This window comes from Giraffa tippelskirchi, chromosome 1 (genome assembly GCF_054371585.1).
Source record: "Giraffa tippelskirchi isolate mGirTip1 chromosome 1, T2T-mGirTip1v1.2.pri, whole genome shotgun sequence".
Classification (NCBI taxonomy): domain Eukaryota; kingdom Metazoa; phylum Chordata; class Mammalia; order Artiodactyla; family Giraffidae; genus Giraffa; species Giraffa tippelskirchi.
The window spans coordinates 125,643,729-125,668,550 of record NC_137275.1 but is presented as its reverse complement, the minus strand read 5'-3'; the positions used below and the strand labels follow the sequence as shown (position 1 = coordinate 125,668,550).

Sequence of the window (24,822 nt, the reverse complement as noted above, 5' to 3'; positions counted from 1 at the left end):
TACGTCTTGGGCTTCCTATGTAGCACTAGTGGTAAACAACCCGCCTGCCAGTGCAGGATACATAAGAGACATGGGCTGGATCCCTGGGTGGGGAAGATCCCCTAGAGGAGGAAATGGCAACCGACTCCAGTATTCTTGTCTGGTAACCCCATGGACAGAGGAGCCTGGTGGGCTACAGTCCATGGGGTCTCAAAGAGTTGGACACGACTGAAGGGACTTAGCACACAGGGCAAATATCTACATCTTATCATTGTTTAAAAGTCATCTCTCCAACCCAGTCAATATTAATGAGAAATGCTGCTGTATGTCTATTTCATCAATATTTCTTCACAAAGGATTTTTCTATACTATTCCTTCCATTTTATTTTTTCTTAAGCATTTCTCCACTAGCAGAAATCATGCTTGTGGACTGGGGTGATTTTGAAAATACACAGGCAAGGACCCCAGCCCAGGTCATATAGGTATGTACTGGCTATGTGTCAATCCTGATTGCTCCTTGTTTTGCTGAAAAGAGCATCTTGGAGACCACCAGTGACCAACTAATTATTTATTGAATAAATACTGCTTCTCCAAAGTTCTTTAGGACGATGGGGCTTCTGTGCCATCCTGATTAACATGTATCTAAATGCACGTTAGGGTCTTCAGCCCCACACAGAAATGTTTTCCAGGTAGTGTTGCTCGTACAAAATGAACACCTCACACATACATCCTTTCCTTCCCATGTCTATTTTAATTCTGGGTTTAATTTTCATTACTTCCATGATCATGTCAGTAATTACGCACTTGCTCCCCTATCCATAGTTGTTTTTTTAATTCTTACAATAATGCCCCTCATTTGTTCACTCGAACAGCAAATATTTATTGAGCACATACTGCATACTGAGCACTTTTCTGGTGCTGGAGGAATGGTGGAGAACAAGACAGACAATGGCCTTGCTTTACAAAACTTGAAGTTTAGTAAGACATCTTATCATTTAACAAACAAACTAAAAAATACAATTGTCATAGGCAGGCAGAAAGTTAAAACAGTGGATTGAAAGTGATGTCATGACCATTTTAGGTGGGTGAGCTGAGAAGTTGTCTAGTGGGATGTGATCATTAATGAGGACTTAAAAACTATTCACAAACTAAAAGTTGAGAGTAATATTTTATTCGGTGGGAATTTTTAGAACTTCAAGTCAGGGAGACAGCATTTCAAGTAACCCTGAGAGAACTGCTCCAATGACGTGGGGAGGAGCCACATCATATAGAAGTTTTGCAACAAAGGGCAGGTGGTCTTAATATCAAAAGATAATTATTAATTAAAAAAACCCCCAGATATCCCAAGTTAAGGAATTTAGTGCTTTTCTGTGTATGGGAAAATGCAAGAGTCTTGGTTCTCTGAAATCATTCCTTTCATATGTCACCTCAGCTATCTGGGGCTAGTGTCCTGTGTTTTCACCCCTGAGTTCCTCAGGGATCACTGTGCGGAGTGGCTGCAGTCTGATGGCTGATAGAGGGCAGGTATTCTTTCCTTCCTGAGTTCCCTCAGGGATCACCGGCTCACCATCCATGGTGGCTGCAATCACTGATGACTGTGACAACCTTTGTTTACTGATATGGCAGGAAATATTCCATTTCTCATTAAGCTGAGAGCTGAGAGAATGGCCTCGCCTTGCTCTCCAGGAAGAATGTTCTTTGGAGAGGAGACTGTTTATGCAGTGGCCCCAGAGGATGAACATGCTGGGTTCATGTGAGGACCCAGAAGACCCCTGACTGGTGTGAGGAGGGTAGAAGCAGATGAGATCAGAGCAGGAGAAGGAGCTAGATAATGCAGTGCTTAGGGGATGGGGTGAGGGCTTGGGTTTTCAGTTCAATTTGAAGTTCAAAGGTGGCTTTAATCAGGGAGATGCATAGAAAAACATCTTATTGGATGCTTCTGGCTGCTGCATGGAGAACTGAATGCATGCTAAGTCACTTCAGTTGTATCCAACTCTTTATGACCCCATGGACCATAGTCCATCGAGCTCCTCTGTACATTCTCCAGGCACGAATACTGGAGTGGGTTGCCATTCCCTTCCCCAGGGAGTCTTCCCAACCCATGGATCAAACCCACCTTTCTTACATCTCCAGCATTTGCAGGTAGATTCTTTACCACAAGCGTCACCAGATGAGCAGAAGGGGAAGTGGAATTTGGCCAGGATTCTGTCCGTCATCCAGGGTAGAGATGTGATTGGCATGGTGACAGTGATGGGGTTCATGGGTGAGTATTTAGGATGTTTCAGATGTAGAGTCACCAAGACTTGCTGATAAAGTAGTTTTAAGCAGAGCTCTGGAATTGTCTTCCCTGCTGCAATTGCGTTGTATTATCAAGTCCCTCCATTGTCTGGCTCAGCCATTTGTGTGAACTTGAACTTGAGTGCAGACTTCAATGTGCCTAACCTTCCAGAGAGCACTGCCCCACCTAGTTCCCTATACAGCTGCTTTTCTCAGAATTTGAGCTCTTTCAGGCCAGGCACACAGTTTGTCCCTGTAGTCACACTGTGTAGAAAACACCCAGGACGGATGGTGATTCTAATTCTGGACTAGAGAGCTTCCCTAGTGGCTCAGATGATAAAGAATTCACCTGCAATGCAGGAGACTGGGGTTTGATTGCTGGGTTGGGAGGATCCCCTGGAGAAGGGCATGGCAACCCACTCCAGTATTCCTGCCTGGAGCATCCCATGGACAGAGGAGCCTGGTGGACCTCAGTCCAGTTCAGTCCAGTTCAGTTCAGTTCAGTCGCTCAGTTGTGTCCAACTGTTTGCAACGCCATGGACTGCAGCACGCCAGGCCTCCCTGTCCACCACCAACTCCCGGAGTTTACTCAAACTCATGTCCATTGAGTCAGTGATGCCATCCAACCATCTCATCCTCTGTTGACTCCTTCTCCTCCCGCCTTCAATCCTTCCCAGCATCAGGTCTTTTCAAATGAGCCAGTTCTTCTCATCAGGTGGCCAAAGTATTGGAGTTTCAGCTTCAACATCATCCTTCCAATGAATATTCAGGACTGATTTCTTTTAGGATAGACTGGTTGGATCTCCTTGCAATCCAAGGGACTCTCAAGAGTCTTCTCCAACACCACAGTTTGAAAGCATCAATTCTTCAGCACTCAGCTTTCTTTATAGTCCAACTCTCACATTTATACATGACTACTGGAAAAACCATATCTTTGACTAGACGGACCTTTGTCAGCAAAGTAATGTCTCTGCTTTTTAATATGCTGTCTAGGTTGTTCATAACTTTTCTTCCAAGGAGCAAGCATCTTTTAATGTTATGACTGCAGTCACCATCTGCAGTGATTTTGGAGCCCAAAAAAATAAAGTCTGTCACTGTTTCCACTGTTTCCCCATCTATTTGCTATGAAGTGATGGGACTGGATGCCATGATCTTAAGTTTTCTGAATGTTGAGTTTTAAGTCAACTTTTTCACTCTCCTCTTTCACTTTCATCAAGAGACTATTTAGTTCTTCTTCACTTTCTGCCATAAGGGTGGTGTCATCTGCATATCTGAGGTTATTGATATTTCTCCTGGAAATCTTGATTCCAGCTTGTGCTTCTTCCAGCCCAGCGTTTCTCATGATGTACTCTGCATATAAGTTAAATAAGCAGGGTGACAACATAGAGCCTTGACATACTCCTTTTCCTATTTGGAACCAGTCTGTTGTTCCATGTCTAGTTCTAACTGTTGCTTCCTGACCTGCATACAGATTTCTCTAGAAGCAGATCAGGTGGTCTGGTATTCCCATCTCTTGAAGAATTTTCCACAGTTTATTGTGATCCACACAGTCAAAGGCTTTGGCATAGTCAATAAAGCAGAAATACATGTTTTTCTGGAACTCTCTTGCTTTTTCGATGATCCAGCAGATGTTGGCAATTTGATCTCTGGTTCCTTCTGCCTTTTCTAAATCCAACTTGAACATTTGGAAGTTCATGGTTCATGTACTGTTGAAGCCTGGCTTGGAGAATTTTGAGCATTACTTTACTAGCGTGTGAGAGGAGTGCAATTGTGCTTAAGCATTCTTTGGCATTGCCTTTCTTTGGGATTGGAACGAAAACTGACCTTTTCCAGTCCTGTGGCTACTGCTGAGTTTTCCAAATTTGCTGGCATATTGAGTGCAACACTTTCACAGCATCATCCTTTAGGATTTGAAATAGCTCAACTGGAATTCCATCACCTCCACTAGCTTTGTTAGTAGTGATGCTTCCTAAGGCCCACTTGACTTCCCATTCCAGGATGTCTGTCTCTAGGTGAGATCATACCTCAGTCCATGGGGTCGCAAAGAGTTGGACACAAGTGAGCAACTAACACTTTCACTTCACTTTCAAACAACAGAGGGAGAATAAAGCTGACTAGGGAGCAGAGTACTTGAAAGAGTCCATGCCCTGCTCTGGGGGAATAATTTCTGTGTCTGAGGAAAATAATTTTACACCCAGGAGAATTTTGAATGTGAAGTGGCACTGGCTAAAATAATTCCACCCTAGGCAGTGGTGGAATTTGATGGAGTCATACTAATTCTGAAGTGGTATGTCTCCTCCTAGAGAAAAAAAGTTGAATCTTTGCAAGTGTTTTCTTGAAGTAATGACACCTGTGGTGGCCACTCTGTCTGAATAGTGAAAGTCCTAATAATTACCTATCTGTACATTATTGTGAATTTACAACACAAAGCATTGGAGTGGTCACTTAGGAATTGTCTGCTGCAACCAGCTTCATGATAATAGAATTATTTTTCAAACTCCTCATACATGTGAGGTATGGGAAATAAGTTATTAACCCAAAATGCACAGCTTAAAAATGATGTTATAGTCATTTAGAAAAAAAATTTCTTCTTTCTTTTCTTTCCCCAAACCCATATTACCAGCATTGTCCTCAGACAAAAATTTGTGCCAGTTCTCATTTAGCAAGATGAATTAAAAAAGAAAAAAGTATAAATGAAAGAAAAGAAGCATAAATTCAATTATTAAACTTAAATGTGTATCCAGGTGTCATGTCCAAAATTTCCCTATCCTTTGTGGGGATATACACATTTACAAGCTGCAAGAAAGGGGATATAATACTATTTTAGTAGGTGTGACTTGAATTGTGTGTGTCAAGCTCAGAGTGTTGTAATTTTAAGGGCAAATACAGGTGAAAAGTAAGAGTGTCATTCTCCTTGTAGAAAATAAGTGACAAGACTTCGCTCCACTTTCTTTTCTTAGAGCATATACTTTAGAAAACTTGTAAATCCTTTCTCTGCCTTTCTGAAATGTATGCACATCTTTTTAAAAATGAAAGGAGCCTGTTGTCAACCTGATAACCCAGCAGTCTTTCTCAAGGAAGCCTGGAGAGCCATCTCGGAATGGTACACCTCATGGCAGACAGCAGCTCATCTCCCAGGTATGTGGGAGAATACGAGCTTATGTTTTATGGCGCCTTCCTCCAAACTCCCTTCCACAAAGTATGTTCTACAGGTCGAACACGGGCAGGAAATGCGTGCTGCTATTCCAAGGAAAAGTGTGATTAAGATTTAACTGTGTAGGACCTGGATTAGTTGAGCAATGAGCTGATGAGCAGGATATGTTAGAAGAACAGAATTCGATCTGTTTGAAAATTAAGGTCTGCATTACTTATCTCTCTGAGTAGATCAGTACCAACAAGGGATGAGCAAGTTTTATAATTGCAATTCTTTTTGCTTTCCTTACTTCATCTTAATTATACTGTTGTATGCTTCTTTTATCATGCCCCTTTATTTTCCCTTTTGAATTCTGTGCAATGTAAGTTTAAGAACCTCAGTTTGGTGAAAGAAAGTGAAAGTATTAGTCGCTCAGTCGTGTCCGATTTTTCAACCCCATGGACTGTAGCCTGCCAGGTTCCTCTGTCCATGGAATTCTCCAGGCAAGAATACTGAAATGGGTTGCCACTTCCTCCTCCAGGGTATCTTCCCAACACAGGGATTGAACCCCAGCTCTCCTGCATTGCAGGCAGATTCTTTACTGCCTGAGCCACCAGCAAAGTACTTCAAGAAGAATACGATACATGAGGTTTTGCAAGATTTGTGCCTGCACTTGGACTCTATTGCCCTTAAACTGGTTCCCCCTTTGACAACAGAATTTTCCATGGACATCACTTGCTCACTCTGGGGCAGTCTTTCTTGCCTCAAACACTTCATTAAAACTGCCTCTTAAAGCTGGTGGTTTTCTGTCAGAATACCATTTTGTTAGTGTTATAGCTACAGATACAGATAAATTGCGCCTGTCTATAGATAGCTGAATTCACTTCTGGGACATTTTGAGACTTCTGAGAATTCCACAGTAATGCATAATGTCCTTAAAGTATCTGTGTTGATTCCATAATGTGCCAATCAGAAGCACAAATTTCTTACATAATGTATATAGCAAGAGCATATGCATAGATGCGTAGTTTGTAATCTTGGGCTTACAGAAGCCTAATCGGAAATTTGGATTCATTCTGAAAAAAGACTTAATGGTCTATTTATCTGTCAATAATGCTGAACAATGACATCCCATGTCTTCTATAAGCATGCTATGTTCTCTAGGTATATCTTTTGTTCTTTATGGTACATTACATGGGGTGCCAGAACTGATGCTGAAAGCTCAGCTTCTCTGTGCACCGTTGCCAAATTGAATCTGAGACAGAATTTTAGATGAAGTAGAAAAAAATAGCTTTATTGCTTTGCCATGCCTAGGGGGACACAGTGGGTTCCTGCCTTGAAAAGCTGTGTGTCCCCACCCTGGAGGATTTGATGAAGAGTTTTATAGAAATACTTCACAAGGGTAGACTTGGTGACAAGATTAGGGTGTCTCCAAGGTTTCATGTGGTCTCCTAATCTTGAGATTCTCTGGTCCCTTTAATCTTGCCTCAGCTGGTTTCTTGGCCTTTGTTTAAGCAACTGTTTGACTCTGCCTTTGGGAACTCAGGGAAGGTCTTGGAGGCTAGGGTCTTGCCTACAAAAAAGGGGGGAAAAGGGGCGTCACTCGATTTCAATTCCATTTTCATGAAATTTTAAGTTATCTATGTAAATTTCAAATGTGAAAAAAAATCATCACCTTCATTCCCACCAACATCATTGTCATCCCCACCACCACCATTTTCTGTACTGCTTATTTGACTCAAACACAGTGGGTTCTGTTGCAGGGGAATGGCTATCTATATTATTTTCTCTTAATTACACCCTGTGATGTTTTATAGCATACTAGGATGGTGTTTGCTTTATCCTTTATCAATTTTTAAGAACTCATGGTCCTGTATTGTTAATGTTAGTTATTGGAATATTATTTAAGGAGGGACATTTTATGGTCAATCAATTGCTTGAAAAAAATTAAGAAGGAACCAAAATCAGGATGAGTGAATTCAAGTAAATAGCTGTAAGTGTTGTGATGAACTAAGTGGATTCTCTTGCTATAATTAGATTATTTAAGCAATATGTGGGCTAGGTCCATTTAAATATTTAATTGGATATTTTACTTCCATTTTGTTGTTGTTGTTCAGTTGCTAAGACCTGTCCAACTCTTTGCAACCCCATGGACTTCAACATGCCAGGCTTCCATGTCCTTTACTATCTTGTGGAGTCTGCTCTAATTTATGTCCATTGAGTCGGTGATGCTATCTAACCATTTCATCTTCTGCCGTCCTCTTCTCCTTTGCCCTTAATCTTTCCCAGCATCAGGGGCTTTTCCAATGAGTCAGCTTTTTGCATCAGGTGGCCGAAGTATTGGAGTTTCAGCATCAGTCCTTCCAATGAATATTCAGGACTGATTTCCCTTAGGGTTGACTGGTTGGATCTCCTTTCAGTCCAAAGTACTCTCAAGAATCTTCTCTCACATCATAATTCAAAAGCATCAGTTCTTCAGCACTCAGCCTTCTTTATGGTCCAAATCTCACATCCGTATGTGACTACTGGAAAAATCATAGCTTTGACTATACTTTGTCAGCCAAGTGATGTCTCTGATTTTTAATATGCTATCTAGGTTTGTCATAGCTTTTCTTCCAAGGAGCAAGTGTCTTTTAATTTCATGGCTGCAGTCCATCTGCAGTGATTTTGAGCCTAAGAAAATAAAGTCTGTCACTGCTTCCACTTTTTCTCTATTTGCCGTGAAATAATGGGACCAGATGCCAGGATCTTAGATTTTTGAATGTTGAATTTTAAGCCAGCTTTTTCACTCTCCTCTTTCACTTTCATCAAGAGGCTCTTTAGTTCCTCTTCACTTACTGCCATTAGAGTGGTGTCATCTGCATATCTGAGGTTGTTGAAATTTCTCCCAGCAATCTTAATTCCAGTTTGTGATTCACCCAGCCTGGCATTTCACATGATGTTCTTTACATAGAAGTTAAATAATCAAGGTGACAATGTACAGCGTTGTCATACTCCTTTCTTAATTTTTAACTAGTCCATTGTTAAATGTCTGGTTGTAACTGTTGATTCTTGACCGCCATACAGGTTTCTCAAGAGACAGGTAAGGTGGTCTGATATTCTCACCTCTAAGAATTTTCCACAGTTTGTTGTGAGTCACTTTTGTTTCCATACAGTTTCCTTAAAGGCTAATGGCCAATTACTTTTTCTTGAGGTTAAACTAGGAAATAAATAAGAACTAAATAAATAGCCATTCTCAGGAAACAGTTGTATTAAGTTTTGCCCACCTCTTCCCAAACAAGTTAAAGTAATGCCACATCATGACGATGTGTTTAAGGAGTTTTAACTTTTAATGTCATAGTCTCTTATCCTTGTGATCCAAGCAGCCTTTTTTGGGTCTTGATTCCATTTGTGTACCTGGAAATTTTGAGCATTTAAAACAGTGGTCCCCAATCTTTTTGGTACTAGGAGTCACCTTCCTGGAAGACTATGGAAGGCATCGGGGGTAGTTTTGGATGACTCAAATACATAACATGTATTGTGGATTTTATTTCTGTTATTATTATATCAGTTCCATCTTGGAGCATCAGGCATTAGATCCCAGAGGTTGGGCATCCCCTAAAAGGTTACCTAGGATTTCTGTAATATTTAGTTCAATATATTACCTCATCAATATTTATAAGCTTTCCATGAAATCCAGTCCTCTAAGAGGATGAATCTTGGGTCTCTACTGAAAGAGCAGAGAGACCCTGCTGGTCCTGACTCCCTGAAGACTCTCACTGTGCTCTGGGGAAAGCAGGTTAACCTCTCCCAGTGTTTTAGTTTGTAACATAGGAGGCTAACAATCACAACTCAATGGAAACACATTGAGTTCTTCTGAATACAATGTAAGTGCTCAAGAGTTGTTTCTGTCTTCATGACGGATTGTTTTTCCTCATTAAACCATGTTACTTTCTGGAAAAGTTGCCATGTCTAACCTCTCAGCATTTCCCATTCTTCAGTTTACATAGCTTAGTCCACAGTCATGGCGCTTTAGGGTAGAGAGTTTGTCTTGCCCTAAAACTCAGCTTCTTCAAGGCGTACTTCCAATTTTCATTATCCCTTAAATGAAGAGTGAACCAGATGAAGTCAAGTGTCCTTAAACATGACTTTAAGTTGTGATTTGAGAAACAACTAATTTTACTCAATGTCTATTTTAATTACCACTTGATGTTGAAGTAAATCAACCAAACTAAAACTCAAATCGTAAAGAGATGCCTCATAAAAACTGTCAGAACACTGGAATGATTTACCTGTGTGTTTTCTATCCCAGGAGTTCCTGAATCTATAAGGCAACCATAAAATAATACTGAGTTTTCTAAAGGCACATGTGAATGAAGTAGGTTTATTAATAGGTGAGTTGGAGTTGTGAGAAGTTTCGGACTGAGTTTAGCACAGTAGCCCACATTACATGAGACTGACATAAAGCTGTAATTTATGATACAAATATTTTAACAAGTCACTAGTGTAAATAACAGGAAGGAGTATGTACATGCTCTGTTTATAAGGTATTCCTTATGGTATATTGTGTAGCTGGCTTACATAACACATGTGTTTATCCATTATGTGTATAAAATACATTTTAACTAATGAAACTCTTTAATAAGAAGTGGGTGGCTTATTAGTCATTTGGAAATTAGAAATCTTTATATTATTTACTGTTTTTAAGATGCTAATTCTCTGTCTGGTGCTTCTTTTAAAACTACAATTGTATCTGTGTCCAGATATGTCATTATATTAAGATAATGTAGTAAGACAGCTCTGGCAATTACAGTTAACTATAGTGCATGCATGCGTGCTCAGTCGCTTCAGTCATGTCTTATATTAACATGTTTTGGGATAATAGTTAACTTAAAAATTAAGGCAAATTAAAACTTTATTAGTTACATCTGGTTATGCTTATTTAAGTAAATTATGGCTATGAGGTCTGTGGACTGAGAACAAGTGCCAACACATTATGCCTTCAGCTTTGCTCTTCTTGTTCAAGGTTTCTTTGGCTATTCAGTGTCTTTTGTGGCTAGCTCCATATAAATCTTAGGATTTTTTTCTATTTCTGTGTGAAAATTGGCATTGGAATTTTGATAGCTATTGCCTTGACTCTATAGATGGCTTTGGGAAATATAGACAGTTTTTTAAAAATTTATTTGTTTTTAATTGAAGGCTAATTGCTTTGAAATATTGCTTTGGTTTCTGCCATGCATCAACATGAATTAGCCATAGGTATACATATGTTGCCTCCCTCTTGAACCTCTCTCCCACCCCTCTAATTTTGAGTTCCCTGAGTCATATAGCAAATACCCACTGGCCATCTGTTTTATATATGGTAGTGTATATGCTTCCATGCTACACTCTCTGTTCATCTAATCCTCACCTTCCCCCACCACTTGTGTCCACAAATCCATTCTCTATGTCTGCATCTCCATTGCTGCCCTGCAAATAGGTTTATTAGTAGATTTCATATATATATGCATTAATATACAACATTTGTTTTTCTCTTTCTGACTTACTTCCCTCTGTATAATAGGCTCTAGGTTCACCCACCTCATTAGAACTGACACAAATGCATTCCTTTTTATGGCTGAATAGTCTTCTTGTGTATACTTAGACTGTGTATATGTACCACAATTTTTTTATCCTTTCATCTGTCGATGGACATCTAGGTTGCTTCCATGTCCTAACTATTGTAAATAATGCTGGATTGAATGTTTGGGGTGCTAGTGTCTTTCTCCAGTTTTGGTTTCCTCAGGGTGTATGCCTAGAAGTGGGATTGCTAAGTTGTATGGTACTTTTATATGGAAAACAGGATGAAGATTCCTTAAAAAACTGGACATTTTAACAATATTAATTCTTACAAGCCAAGAACAAAAGATATCTTTCCGTTGTTTTCTCTTTTCCTCCATTTCTTTCATTAGTGTCTTTCTCAATATCTCTTCCTCTCAGACAGACCAGTAACCTTGGCATCACCTGAAAGCTTCTTAGAAGGTCAGACTCACAGGTTCCTGTCCAGATCTGCTGGGTCAGAATTTGCCTTCTAATAAGATGCCCCTAGATGAGTAGTCTGTCTGCACATTAATATTTGAAAAACAGAGGATTCAAGGTGTTTGCCCACCATCTGTCCTCCAATTTCAGGATCTGAAGCTCTATTTATCTTCCCAGCAGTAGAAATGATAGAGAGCTAGATGAACCACACAGGAGACCATGTCTACTAGAGGACTTGTCAGGGGTGAGGGGTCTGAGGTTACAGGGACCCAAAGATGTGGTGGCAGAGAGAGAGAGCCTGAGAGAGGGTTTGGAGACCTCACATAAGTGGATAGTTCTATTTACTGAACTGGACATTCTGTCGTTAACCAGCTGATGGTAACTGTTTCTGATGTTGATTTTACTTTTGCACTTCAACCATAATGGGTACAGAGCTGGATAAACACTTTGTCTGTACAAAGTTCCGTCCAAGCCACCATCCTGCCTCTTGACCAGTGACCTTGCAACTATTCTTTTTTTTATTTTATTAATTTTATTTGTATTTTATATAAGATTTTTGTCAAACTTAATCAGTTTTAAATGATTAATTCATAATTACCATTTGAAAACAAAATTCCCTCTCAACTAATGGTTCTCATTCTACCTACAGTTCAACTTTCCTTTTTGTCTACAATATAGCCATATTTCATTTTACAGGATCTGAAATACACAATTAAGACAAACTAGTTTCCAATCTGCTTTCGAATGATGCCTATAAAGGGTAGATCAAATTTTTAAGTTTGTATAAAACCATACTACACCAGTTTATCATTAAAAAATACAAGTCTTCAAAACCTGTTCATTCCATTCATTTTAGACAAAATTCTTAATGCACATCCCCCCACCACCTATAATTCTTTCCCTATGCTATCATTTTGACACTGAAAAAAGAATTATAAAAATGTAGAATCATAATTACATTCCTAATTAGAATCAATATGTCTATTTCTGTATCTTTAACACTTGGTATCACTTAAGTTGGGCTTCCCTGTAGCTCAAATGGTAACACATTCACCTGCAATGCGGGAGACCTGGATTCCATCCCTGGGTTGGGACGATCCCCTGGAGGAGGGCATGGCAACCCACTTCAGTATTCTTGTCTGTAAAATCCCCGTGGATGGGGGAGCCTGTCTGGCTACAGTCCATGGGATCGCAATGAGTTGGATACAACTGACGTGACTTAAGTCACTTCACTTAAGTTATTTTTCTTTGGTTAAAAAATTTCTCAAGTAGAAAAGTGGTCTCATTCATATTAAGACAGTTTACACAAAACTATAAAATGTGTACAGTGAACTGTCTTTTGGAAACTAGATTTGTCCTCTTATTTCTCCATATTTATAGAAGGAGTCTGTACTTCTTACTGCAAGGCAGTCTCCATTATGTTTCTCTTTGAAGTGTCCTCCACGTGAACAGCATATGTTTGGAGCATTAGTTTGATTATTATGTTTACTTTCATTTTTAATAAATGTGGCTACCTTTTTTTTTTTTAATAAACTAAGGCACTGTCCTTCAGTCTTAGGTATATAATGTCCTCTTAATATGTTAAACTCAAGAGAATTGTGACCTTGGTGCATCACCATTTGTGTGGTAGGGTTAGTAGTTGTAACAGTTGATTGCTAAATTGAGATGTTCTTATTTAAGCATCCATTCTTTGAGTCTCTTTTCTTCTTCATAGTTTTGCCTGTTAACTTATCTCTGCCTATGTTTTAGCTTTTTCTCATATATTTCTAGAAAGATGGACAGATCTTATATAGATCTATCTATCCATCTATATAGATATATATGGGCAGGCTACAGTCCATTGAGTCACAAAAAGTTGAACATGACTGAAGCTACTGAACACACACACACACACACACACACACAGAAGTATAGTTGACTTACAATACTGTCTAAATTTCTGGTATACAGCAAGGTGACTCAGTTATATGTGTATATATATATATGTATTCTTTTACATCCTCTTTTCAATTATGACTTATCACAGGATATTGAATATAGTTCCCTGTGCTAGACAGTAGGACCTTGTTTATCCATCCTATCAGAGCTTATTCTTGGTTTCTGGTTCTTATTCTAGGGCATGTAAGCATGCGTAACCTGTTCTGCTGTAGACACCTGTTAGGCCTCAGCTTTGATGCCTCTCCTTCCATTGGCTGGGTTTCTTGGGATTTGTCTGTCTGCTTTGGTTTCCAGTCCCCAGCTGCCTAGCTCCCAGGACCCTCTGTGAGCGGTGCTGGGTGAGGTGTAAGGAGAGGGTTCTGAGAAAAGACTTCGTTATTTGACTCAATATTATGTGGTCAAAAGAAAATATCACTTAGAGTATGGAAAACAAATTTTCACTTGTACCCTGACCCTTGAGACTCATATCTTGGGTATCTGGTTTGATTTACTTAAATCTCAGCTTTTACTCCTACATAATGAAGCTATAAATACTTTCATGAAAGAATATTATAGAACTTAAAAAGGTAATATATTTCAGAGCTTTGAGTAGTGCTGGAAAAAAAGAGAAGATGGTCAACAAATTTTATTTTCACCTTTCAGTTTTTGTATAAGTGGTATTGCTTTGCTCTATACAAAGTAGAGTGTTTGATTCTATGGGATAAGTGGTGACGGTTTAGTCGCTAAGTTGTGTCCAACTCTTTTGTGACTCCCATGGACTGTAGCCCACCAGGCTCCTCTGTCCATAGGATTTCCCAGGTAAGAATACTGGAGTTGGTTGATATTCCCTTCTTCCGGGAATCTTCCCGATCCAGGGGCAAAACACAGGTCTTCTGCATTGCAAGTGGTTTCTTTACTGACTGAGCCACAAGGTAAGATATTTTAACTATTTTCCCTGTGAAAAAGCTATGCTAGGAATACATAACTTCCTGCCTACATACAGAATATACAAGTTAAAAATAGAGAGAAAACTAAACTTTAACAAGGAAGAATTTCAGAATAAGGGAGAAATTTGAAGTGATCCAAACAGTAAGCTGAATCTTCAAAAGGTGAGTGAGAATTTGTCAGAAGGACTGAGGTTAAATGAGAAGGTTGCAAGGGAAGATGACTTTACCTTAAGAAAGAGCATTCTAATTGAGTATTCATTGACCAGCAGACTATTAAGAGCCATAGCACAGGTTCTAAGATTAAGCTAATAACTGTATTTCTAGCAACACTTTCAGGAAGCTTTCTAAACAGAGGGTATGGACTTACCAAAATGCACCACAGAACCCACAGTCTATTGAACGAAACTTGCTGATAAGCACCCATGAGAAAGAGTTGTGGACCTGTTTCAGAAAGTTTTCTCTGAGGTTAGGTTTTTTTTTTCCCCTCTGAGTTAAGGTTGTGAATAATTTCTAGCCATATACCAGATTTTTCTCACTTAAGGGTGGTACCATGTAAATGCTGCGGTCTTTGGTTATCCAGGTTATCAGTTTAGGAACAGAATCTATAATTTCTGTGAAGGAAAACTCATTTGGGCAGTGTGACTGTCCTTTCAAATGAAAGTACTTTCCTCTTTGTAGATACAACCTTTCTCTGACACAAAAACTAGTATTTTTTAGTCAGTGTCCTTAGCCAAGCTTCCAAAGTAGTACCTTTGCAGAGTTTTTGAGATACTTTCTATTGAGGAGAGTAACCCATTGTATCTTTCAAGTTATCCTTTACATTTGAGTTAGTAGGAAACAGAAAATATTTCTTGCAAATATATCTAAGTTTCAATCATTTAAGACCTATTGAGAAATCTTAATATATATGGAAATTTACCAGACTCTTAACAAAAGAAATGAAATCAAATAATCATTAGCTCTGAGTATATATGACATTCTCTAAATAATAAGTTTGACATTCTCTTAAATATTATATACAAAATGTTCTGACATCGATTACCTCTTACTAGTAAACATGAATTAAAATCAAATATAAATGCCTGCAAGTTGTGACAGACTTTATTTTTTTGGGTTCCAAAATCACTGCAGATGGTGACTGCCACCATGAAATTAAAAGACGCTTGCTCCTTGGAAGAAAAATTATGACCAAACTAGACAGCATGTTAAAAAGCAGAGACATTAATTTGCCAACAGATGGCCATCTAGTCAAAGCTATGGTTTTTTAGTAGTCATTTATAGATGTGAGAGCTGGACTATAAAGAAAGTTGAGCACCGAAGAATTGATGCTTTTGAACTGTGGTGTTGTAGAAGACTCTTGAGAGTCCCTTGGACTGCAAGGGGATCCAACCAGTCCATCCTAAAGGGAATCAGTCCTGAATATTCATTGGAAGGACTGATGCTGAAGCTGCAACTCCAATACTTTGGCCACCTGATGTCGAGAACTGACTCATTTGAAAAGATCCTGATGCTGGGAAAGATTGAAGGTGGGAGGAGAAGGGGATGACAGAGGATAAGATGGTTGGGTGGCATCACCAACTCAATGGACATGAGTTAGAGTAAACTCTGGGAGTTGGTGATGGACAGGGAGGCCAGGTGTGCTGCAGTCCATGGGGTCACAAAGAATTGGACACAACTGAGCAACTGAACTGAACTGAAGAATTAACATTTAAAGTTATGATATTTTAAAACAAAATGCATGATGATGTTTGGCAATGTAAAAACAATATATTGGACAAAAATGGATCATCTGCAGATTAGGGAAGTGAGAGAGATGTGAAAACCCTCCTGGGTTTTCATGTCTCTTCTCTACACCTGAGTCTCTATTCCTTCCCCGGGTAGGAAAGGCAAGGTGAGATGAATTGGGAGATTGAGCTTGACTTATATACACTACCATGTGTAAGATGGGCTTCCCTGGTGGATCAGATAGTAAAGAATCTGCCTACAATGTGGGTTTGATCCCTTCATCAAGAAGATCCCCTGGAGAAAGGAATGGCTACCCAACTCTAGTATTCTTGCCTGGAGAATCCCATGGACAGAGGAGCCTGCCAGGCTCTAGTCCATGGGGCCACAGTCAGATACAACTTAGTGACTAAATGACAATTCCAAACACTGCCCTGTTATTCATGGGTCCCATCATATGTGTAGCTGTTTTCACCCAAAGATGGTGAATAGGGTAGCCAATGTTCCTGATGCTTCAGTTTAGAAAGAGATCCCTCATCCAGTGCCTACAACAGGAGGCACTGACTGTTCTGTGTGATGCTGTGACCGGCAAAGTCCAGAAGATTCATTTGTTGTATCAAGCAGCCCAGATCTTAAACACATTTCTGTGGCTTGTCATTCAGAAGATGGCTGGGGTGAGACTTCACTAGACAGTAACCTGGCCTTCAGGGTCTTCATCCTTTCATCTTGAATCAGTTTACACAGTGTTTGCTGTTTTACTACCGTGGAGCTTACTCACATTCTAAACTAGACTTATTTCTGAGATTAAGAACAGGAGAAAAAATTTCAGGAAATGGAGCTCCATAGATTCTACTGTCCCCTAGATTTTCTATCAGGGGATACTAAGAAAAGTTCACATATTATGCATGTTCCCTTTTAGCCTTTCTAAATGAAGAATTATTCTGAAGTTCTGGAAGGTATAAGAGCCATCAGAGCTGGCATAGTTCTTCATGGAGTGGGGAGGGCATACCTGGTAGCTGCTTAGAAGTGGGACTATTTCTGACCCTTGTCATCTCTTACTTGGGATAGAAATGGTTATGAATGACATCATCTAGTTATAATCCTATTAGCTTATCAATGCCAGGAAATCTGACCTCACTTGATAGATTCACTTTCCTTCCTTCTTTTTATAGTTGATTGATAATGTGTTAATTTCAGGTATACAGCAAAGTGATTCATATACCTGTATATACTAATATACACAGACACACACACGTATATAATTTAACATAAATATATAACTGAATATATATGTATAACTTAATATGTATGTATATAAAAAGAATTACTTTTCTTTATACCTGAAATTAACACATTGTTAATATATAAATTCTTTTCAGATTCTTTCCCATTATAGTTTGTCACAAGATATCAAGTATAGTTCCTTGTGCTACACAGTAGGACCTCGTTGTTTATTTCTTTTATATATAGCAGTATGTATATGTTAATACCAAACTCCTAATTTATCCCTCTCCCCCACCTTTTCACTTTGGTAACCATAAGTTTGCTTTCTATGTCTGTAAGTCTATTTCTGTTTTGTAAATAATTTCATTTGTATTGCTTTGTAGATTCCACTTGTAAGTGGTATCATATGGTGTGTGTCTTTCTCTGACTTAGTATGATAATCTCTGGGTCCATGCTTGTTGCTGCAAATAGCATTATTTCATTCTTTTTTTGTGGCTGAGTAATATTTCATTGTATATATGTACCACATTATCTTTATTTATTCATCTGTCAGTGAACATTTAGGTTGCTTCTATGTCTTGGCTATTGTAAATAGTGCTGCTATGAACACTGGAGTCCATGTATATTTTTGAATTATGGTTTTCTCCAGATATTTTCCCTGGAGAGGAACTGCAGGATCATACACTAGTTCTATTTTTAATTTTCAGAGAAGCCTCCATACTGTTTTCCATAGTGGCTACACTAATTTATTGTACCAGAACCTCTTAATGAGAAGATAATCTCACTTTCTCTTCTTTCCTTAAATCTCTAGTACTTGCCCACTTAATCCACTATTCATCAACTTACTTTTTTCATTAAAAAAAAAAAACAGTCATAAGAGGACCATGCCATCTTCCCACTATTAGTTCTACATCCTGAGCTTCACTGGTATACTGAGTATTGTTTCTCATAGAGACAAGAGAGTGACCTGGCCTCCATCCCCCTACTTCTTCTCAGGATGCTCCTCCTTATTACTTTTGGAAGAAGGTCCTGTAGTATTGCTCTTATGTAACCAATATCTCTTCCTCCCCCAGTCATTGCATCTGTATTCTAAACATACAACCCAGCAATCCTACTGCTGGGCATACACACCGAGGAAACTAGAATTGAAAGAGACATGTGTACCCCAATGTTCATCGCAGCACTGTTTACAATAGCCAGGACATGGAAGCAATCTAGATGTCCATCAACAGACAAATGGATAAGGAAGCTGTGGTACATATACACAATGGAATATTACTCAGCCATTAAAAAGAATACATTTGAATCAGTTCTATTGAGATGGATGAAACTGGAGCCCATTATACAGAGTGAAGTAAGCCAGAAAGAAAAACACCAATACAGTATACTAATGCATATATATGGAATTTGAAAGATGGTAACAATAACCGTATATGCGAGACAGAGTAAGAGACACAGATGCATAGAACAGTTTTATGGACTCTGAGGGAGAAGGTGAGGGTGGGACGTTCTGAGAGAATAGCATTGAAACATGTACATTAGCATGTGTAAAACAGAACACCATTCCAGGTTCGATGCATGAGACAAATGCTCAGGGCTAGGGCAATGGGATGACCCAGAGGGGTGGGATGGGGAGGCGGGTGGGAGGGGGGTTCAGGATCGGGAGCACATGTGGACCCATGGCTGATTCATGTCAGTGTAGGGCAGAAACCACTACAATATTGTGAAGTAATTAGCCCCCAACTAAAATAAATAAATTTATTAAAAAAAAAAAAAACATGTCTTAATACCATCTAATTTTAAAACATTTTGATGCTGCTACAAATACCACTGTATTGAACGTGTAGAGCTCATTTTCACAGCAAAATTTCCTTTAAAAAGTCATCAGTACTAGGTACTGACACCTCTTTACCTCCAAGCAAGTTCCCACTCTCACCAGCCCAGTGGAATACCTAAGGTTACCCATGTCTCACATTTTGCCAGAGTCAGAGGACAGTTTTCCATCTTGTCATCCTTGAACTCCAACACTAATGACACGGTTGAGTAACAAGTGAATGCCAGACACTTTCCCTCTAGGTTCATTAATCTCCAATCTCTTGGTTTTCCTTCTCCCTAAGTGACTCTTCCTTGTCCTTTTTCTTTGCTTCCATCCTATCTGACCTCTAAACATTGCCCCAACCAAAGATTTTACCCTCTATTCTCTTTTGTTTTTGATTTATGCTTCCTTCTTGGTAAACCCCATCCCTGTGTCCTGTGCTTAGTCACTCAGTTTTGTCCCACCCTTTGTGACCCCATGGACTATATAGCCTGCCAGGCTCCTCAGCCCATGGAATTCTCCAGGTAAGAATACTGGAGTGGGTTGCCATGCCATCCTCCTGGGAATCTTCCTGACCCAGGGATGGAACCTTTGTCTCCTACATTCCAAGTGGATTCTTTACTTCATGAGCCATCAGGGAAGTCATCATCCCTACTCATGTCTTTGAATGCTACGCATACGTGTGCTAAGGTCTTCAGCCCAGAACCCTCTCCCACACCCCAAGTCTATGTATCCATCTGCCTTGTCAGCATCTCCACTTGGGTGTCGAAGCCTAACATGCTTCCCTCCGGTATTTTTGCCTGGGAAATCCTGTGGACAGAGGAGCATGGTGGGCTACAGTCTGTGGAGTGGCAAAGAGTTGGACATGACTGAGTGACTAATACATTCACTTCATATGTAAACTAGATAGCTAGCGGGAACCTTGCAGGGGGCTCAGCTCTGTGATAATCTAGAGGGGTGGGAGGGAGATCCCTGAGGGAGGGGGTATATTTATACATAGAGCCAATTTACTTGGTTGTACAGGGGAAACTAATAGAGTATTGTAAAGCAACTACACTCCACTTTTAAAAATAGGTTTTGAGAGGCAGGGTTTCAGTAATTGTCTGTACTCAGGTGTCTATGAAGCAAGTTTTTTAAGTGGCTGTGGTGCATGGCTTTGTCAAGGACCCTAAAAATCTTGAATTACACTAAAAAGTTAATTTATGGAAATTAGAGAATAATAAACAGTGTCCAGTTTCAAATGAATTATGGTGTAGAGAAAATTTAAAACACTGGAGACAAATAGCATGCCATCTTGTGCTATGTTATCTTGTTTTTAAGACTATTACCTTCAGCAGTCTCCCATTCTCTATGGTGACAGTTTGAAAGGTACTTTAGAACATTGAATTCAATTACTCAATTTTCCCTCTGTGTACTTTTATTCACAACAGCTTCTTCTTCTTTAGAGAGAAAATAAAGCCTCAACATTCCTTCACACTGTTCCTCCACAAGAAAGCGCTCAAATCTCAGAAAGCTTTCATCATATTTGTCACCCTACTTAAAGCCAGTCTCCTCCCGGTTCTCTGAGACAGGCCTCCTCTTGCTGCCTCCCTCATCCCCACTCCCATCTATGTCTTCAGCTTGGCTTTTCTGCTAGGCCCTCCCAGGAGCAATTCTGGCTCCTCCGGTCTCTCCAGTCTCTGAAATAAGGACTCAAAACCTCCCCCTGACCCTGTGATCTCCTCTAGTTATCTCATACACACTCCTTTCACAGAAAACACCTCAAATAAGCATTCACTTATTTTCCTCACTTTCTATTGAGAATTCAACCCATCACAGGGTAGATTCTGCATTCATTACCTCATTGAAACTGCATCCAGGTCATTAAGTCCAATGGATGCATTTCAGGGGCTACAGGTATGGTGTCTCGGGAGCAGTTTACCATTAACTGGCCATTCTTCTGAAAATAGTTTTCTCTTGACTTTTGTGAATTCTCACACACTTAGTTTTTCTCTTTCCTGTTGTCATTCCTTTTTTATTTTCTTTGCCTGCTTTTTCTGCATCATAACCACCCTGAAATGTTGTTTTGTCTCCAGGCTTTGCATAGGTCATCTCCTTTCCAATATTCCTGCAAAATGATCTCACCCATCCTCAAAGTTTTAATAAACAATGGTATGTTAACTCAAACATTGTTATTATATTCAGTCCAATTCTCCTTACTGATTGTCAGCCCTGTGCAAGATTCTACTGAAGTAATTAAAATTGATGTTTTCCATCCATTGACACTACACACACACACACACACACACACACACACACACACACACACACGAAATGGAAAAACTGCTCTTCAAACTAGTTTCACTAACAATCCATAATCTTGGAAAATGGAGTAATTATTTGCTCAGTATCTTCTTTGAAAATCCAAGTCTCTGATTCCTCTTTCCACTATTTATCCCAGCCAATCAATTTCAAGTTCCTGTCAGTCCTACCTCCAAAATATTATGTCTGTCTGTTTTCTCCTGCTCCACTGCTACTCTCTAGTCCACGATATCTTCAGTGCTTTCCTTAGTTACTAAGCAGCCTTCTAAAGGACCATCCTGCTTTCATTTTTTGCTTAAAGAAAATTGTCACTCTAATGCCAAAATCATTCAACTGTCAATGAAACTTCAATGGCTTCCAATGTCCCAGGAGGTAATAATTTCAAATCCTTACATGGATTAAAAAGCTTGGGTGATCTGACCCTGCTTAGCTGTACAGCATCATGCTTTCTTTCAGACTGTTTAACAATGCTTATTCTCTACCATAGTCACAGCAAAAACTACTCTCTATTCTTCTGGGCAGTCTCCTGACTCAAGCAGTCCCATCACACAAGCCCTTCCCTTGCCTGGTATACCTCTCATGTCACACATTTCTTGATGGAATTTTTGCTTCAGGCATGGAACATTGTGTTTTTGCCATTGTGTCACCATCACTTTTCATGTACATAGCACACAATTATCAAACCATAAGATTTGGTGAATCTATAGAGCTGCTTCCCTTCTACCATGACTTTTATTGTATTAAGGAGGATTGTGTGTGTGCTCAGGCCTGTCTTACTCTTTGTGACCCCATGGACCATAGCCCACCAGGCTCCTCTGTCCATAAGATCCTGCAGGCAAGAATACTGGAATGGGTTGCCATTTCCTTCTCCAGGGATTAAGTAGGATTAGATCTAGCAAATATTCTGTATGGAACACTTCATCTGACCCACGTAATATGTAAGTATTTTATATATTATTTGATCATTATTTAACTTGATCATTTAAACAACTCTAGTATTATCACTTCCATTTTAGAATTAGGGAAATCAATCACAGACCACCTGAATAATTTTTCCCACAGCTGCACAGTTGACGCAGATCAGAAATGACACAAACTTTTTCAGCTGAAAGGCTGAATTCTGAAACATCTCACTATACTATAAACATGAATTAGAATTTTTTGAATTTTAAGTGCAAAATTTCGTACTAGTATCCTTTCAATTATATTGGAAAATTCATTGAAAATTTCTTCAAATTGTCAGAATTTTTTTTTTTTTACACAAAAGTGACATTTAAGACCATTGTGTGTATCAGACCATTGTGTGTATTCATCTCTCTCTCCACTTGGCAGCAGCCAAAATAACATATAGTGAAAAACCATTTCTGAGGTCGATAGAAGCCTAAGTTATCTACAACCTCTGCTTTCATTTTCTATCCTTCAAAAAAATCTCCTTGGTGTTCTTGATTGCATTTATAAGTCAATAGTAGAATTGTGCACTCAGATATAATATTTATAAAAGTCAAATCACATTAATATACTTTACATATTATGGTTCTATCTAATATTCATTTGATTATTCTAGGTGAGCCTGACTTTAAAACATTCATTTCATAAAAGGGTTTTGCTGGTTAAGGAAAAGAAAATGTTAAAAACATAACCACCATGATTGAATACATTATGTAAGCAAAGCTAGAATGTTAACTTTGTGAATGAATAGACTGTGTTTCCGCATTATTAGCACCATGCCTGAGATATTATGAGCACTGAGTCAGTATTTGTGAAATAAAGAAAAGAATGAAATTTCAGTCTTTCAGAATAAAATAAAATCTCTTTCCTCAAATTCGAGTAGGATGCTCTAATGACAAATGCTCTAAAATCGGAACACTTACTCTAGCACATAGATCTGGATCTTTCATTTTCCATATTTCTTTTGAGAGACACCAATGCCATCATCAGGTTACTTCTGCAACCCCCTTTTTATATTGGTGTTGACACAGAACTAGTCAAGGCTATGGTTTTTCCAGTGGTCATGTATGGATGTGAGAGCTGGACGGTGAAGAAAGCTGAGCGCCGCAGAATTGATGCTTTTGAACTGTGGTGTTGGAGAAGACTCTTGAGAGTCCCTTGGACTGCAAGGAGATCCAATCAGTCCATCCTAAAGGAGATCAATCCTGGGTGTTCATTGGAAAGATTGATGTTGAAGCTGAAACTCCAATACTTTGGCCACCTCATGCAAAGAGTTGATTCATTGGAAAAGACCCTAATGTTGGGTAGGATTGGAGGCAGGAGGAGAAGGGGACGACAGAGAATGAGATGGTTGGATGGCATCACTGACTCGATGGACATGGGTTTGGGTAGACTCCGGGAGTTGGTGATGGACAGGGAGGCCTGGCGTGCTGCAATTCATGGGGTCGCAAAGAGTCGGACACGACTGAGCGACTGAACTGAACTGAACTGACACAGAACATTTCCCTTAATAATTAGAAATTGCATTCCTATTTTAACTGTCTTAAAAGTCTTTAAAGTAGAGGATGCATGCATGCATACTAAGTTGCTTCAGCCGTGTCTGACTCTTTATGACCCCCATGGAGCGTAGCCCACCATGCTTCTCTGTCCATAGGATTCTCCAGGCCAGAATACTGGAGTGGATTACCATTCCCTTCTCCAAGGATTGAACCTGTGTCTCTTATGTCTCCTGCATTGGTACGCAGGTTCTTTACCACTAGCACCACCTAAAGATATGTAACTATCTATATGTACATATATATATTTTAAAAATTCAACCTTTTTTTCCCCTATCTTCCAAGCTCCAGCTTGAGTTATCTCTAACTGGGCAGAAATCTTCTTTGGACCCACTTCTCTCACATCTATGTCTGGGGATCAGCTATCACGATAAGCATCATAGTCATGAGAGCGGTCAGAGATGCTCTCCTTCTGGGCTTCCTCCAGGCTTCCCATGTCTAATCTCAGATAATTTTGTAATTCAGATCATCAACACCAATGGGGAATACTAACCCATCAGGAGGATTTGCTGTATCTACACAGAGGACCATAGATTCAGGTAACAGGTGGGAACAGGAAAACAATCATCTCAGTGCCACACAGCTAATACCAGGCAGGAAGAAGACATTTCACAACAAAGTGTTTTGTGTGTGCTCCTGTTGAAATTGCTGGTCTTTCCATATTGAGAAGATTGACAGTGTAATTCCCAATTTTTAAGAACTCATCTGTAAAAGTGAGTTCTATGAATTTAATTTTGCATTGGAAGTGCTCACTGTGGTTACAATTAGTGTTTTATTTTAGTTCTTTTTGCAAGAGGCACATTTTGCTTATCTTCCTAACACTCTCCCTGGGAATCATCGTGGAAGTCTTTTGAATGTGATACCTTTTTCCGAGTCTTATTTCTTTAGTGATAGACACTGAAATATTTACACAGAAGATTATATGCTGTCTAGGATATGTTCAAAAATAATATGAGGGGAGAAGTGGATAAGAATATAGATGAGACTTTGAGCTAATAATGGTTG

At 39.3% G+C, this 24,822-nt stretch overlaps 1 protein-coding gene and 1 long non-coding RNA gene across 2 annotated transcripts in view; one reads left to right on the top strand and one right to left on the bottom strand.

Annotated features, from left to right (window-relative positions):
* The window catches only part of GALNTL6 (polypeptide N-acetylgalactosaminyltransferase like 6), a 1,429,734-nt gene that overhangs the window by 591,130 nt on the left and 813,782 nt on the right, over positions 1-24,822 (bottom strand). The gene's annotated exons all lie outside the window — the stretch shown is intronic.
* LOC145537904 (uncharacterized) overlaps positions 19,629-24,822 on the top strand; it is a 39,275-nt gene continuing 34,081 nt past the window's right edge. The window contains exons 1-2 of the long non-coding RNA XR_014076481.1: positions 19,629-19,841; positions 21,088-21,163. This is a non-coding gene — a long non-coding RNA (uncharacterized LOC145537904). The remainder of the gene's footprint in view (positions 19,842-21,087; positions 21,164-24,822) is intronic.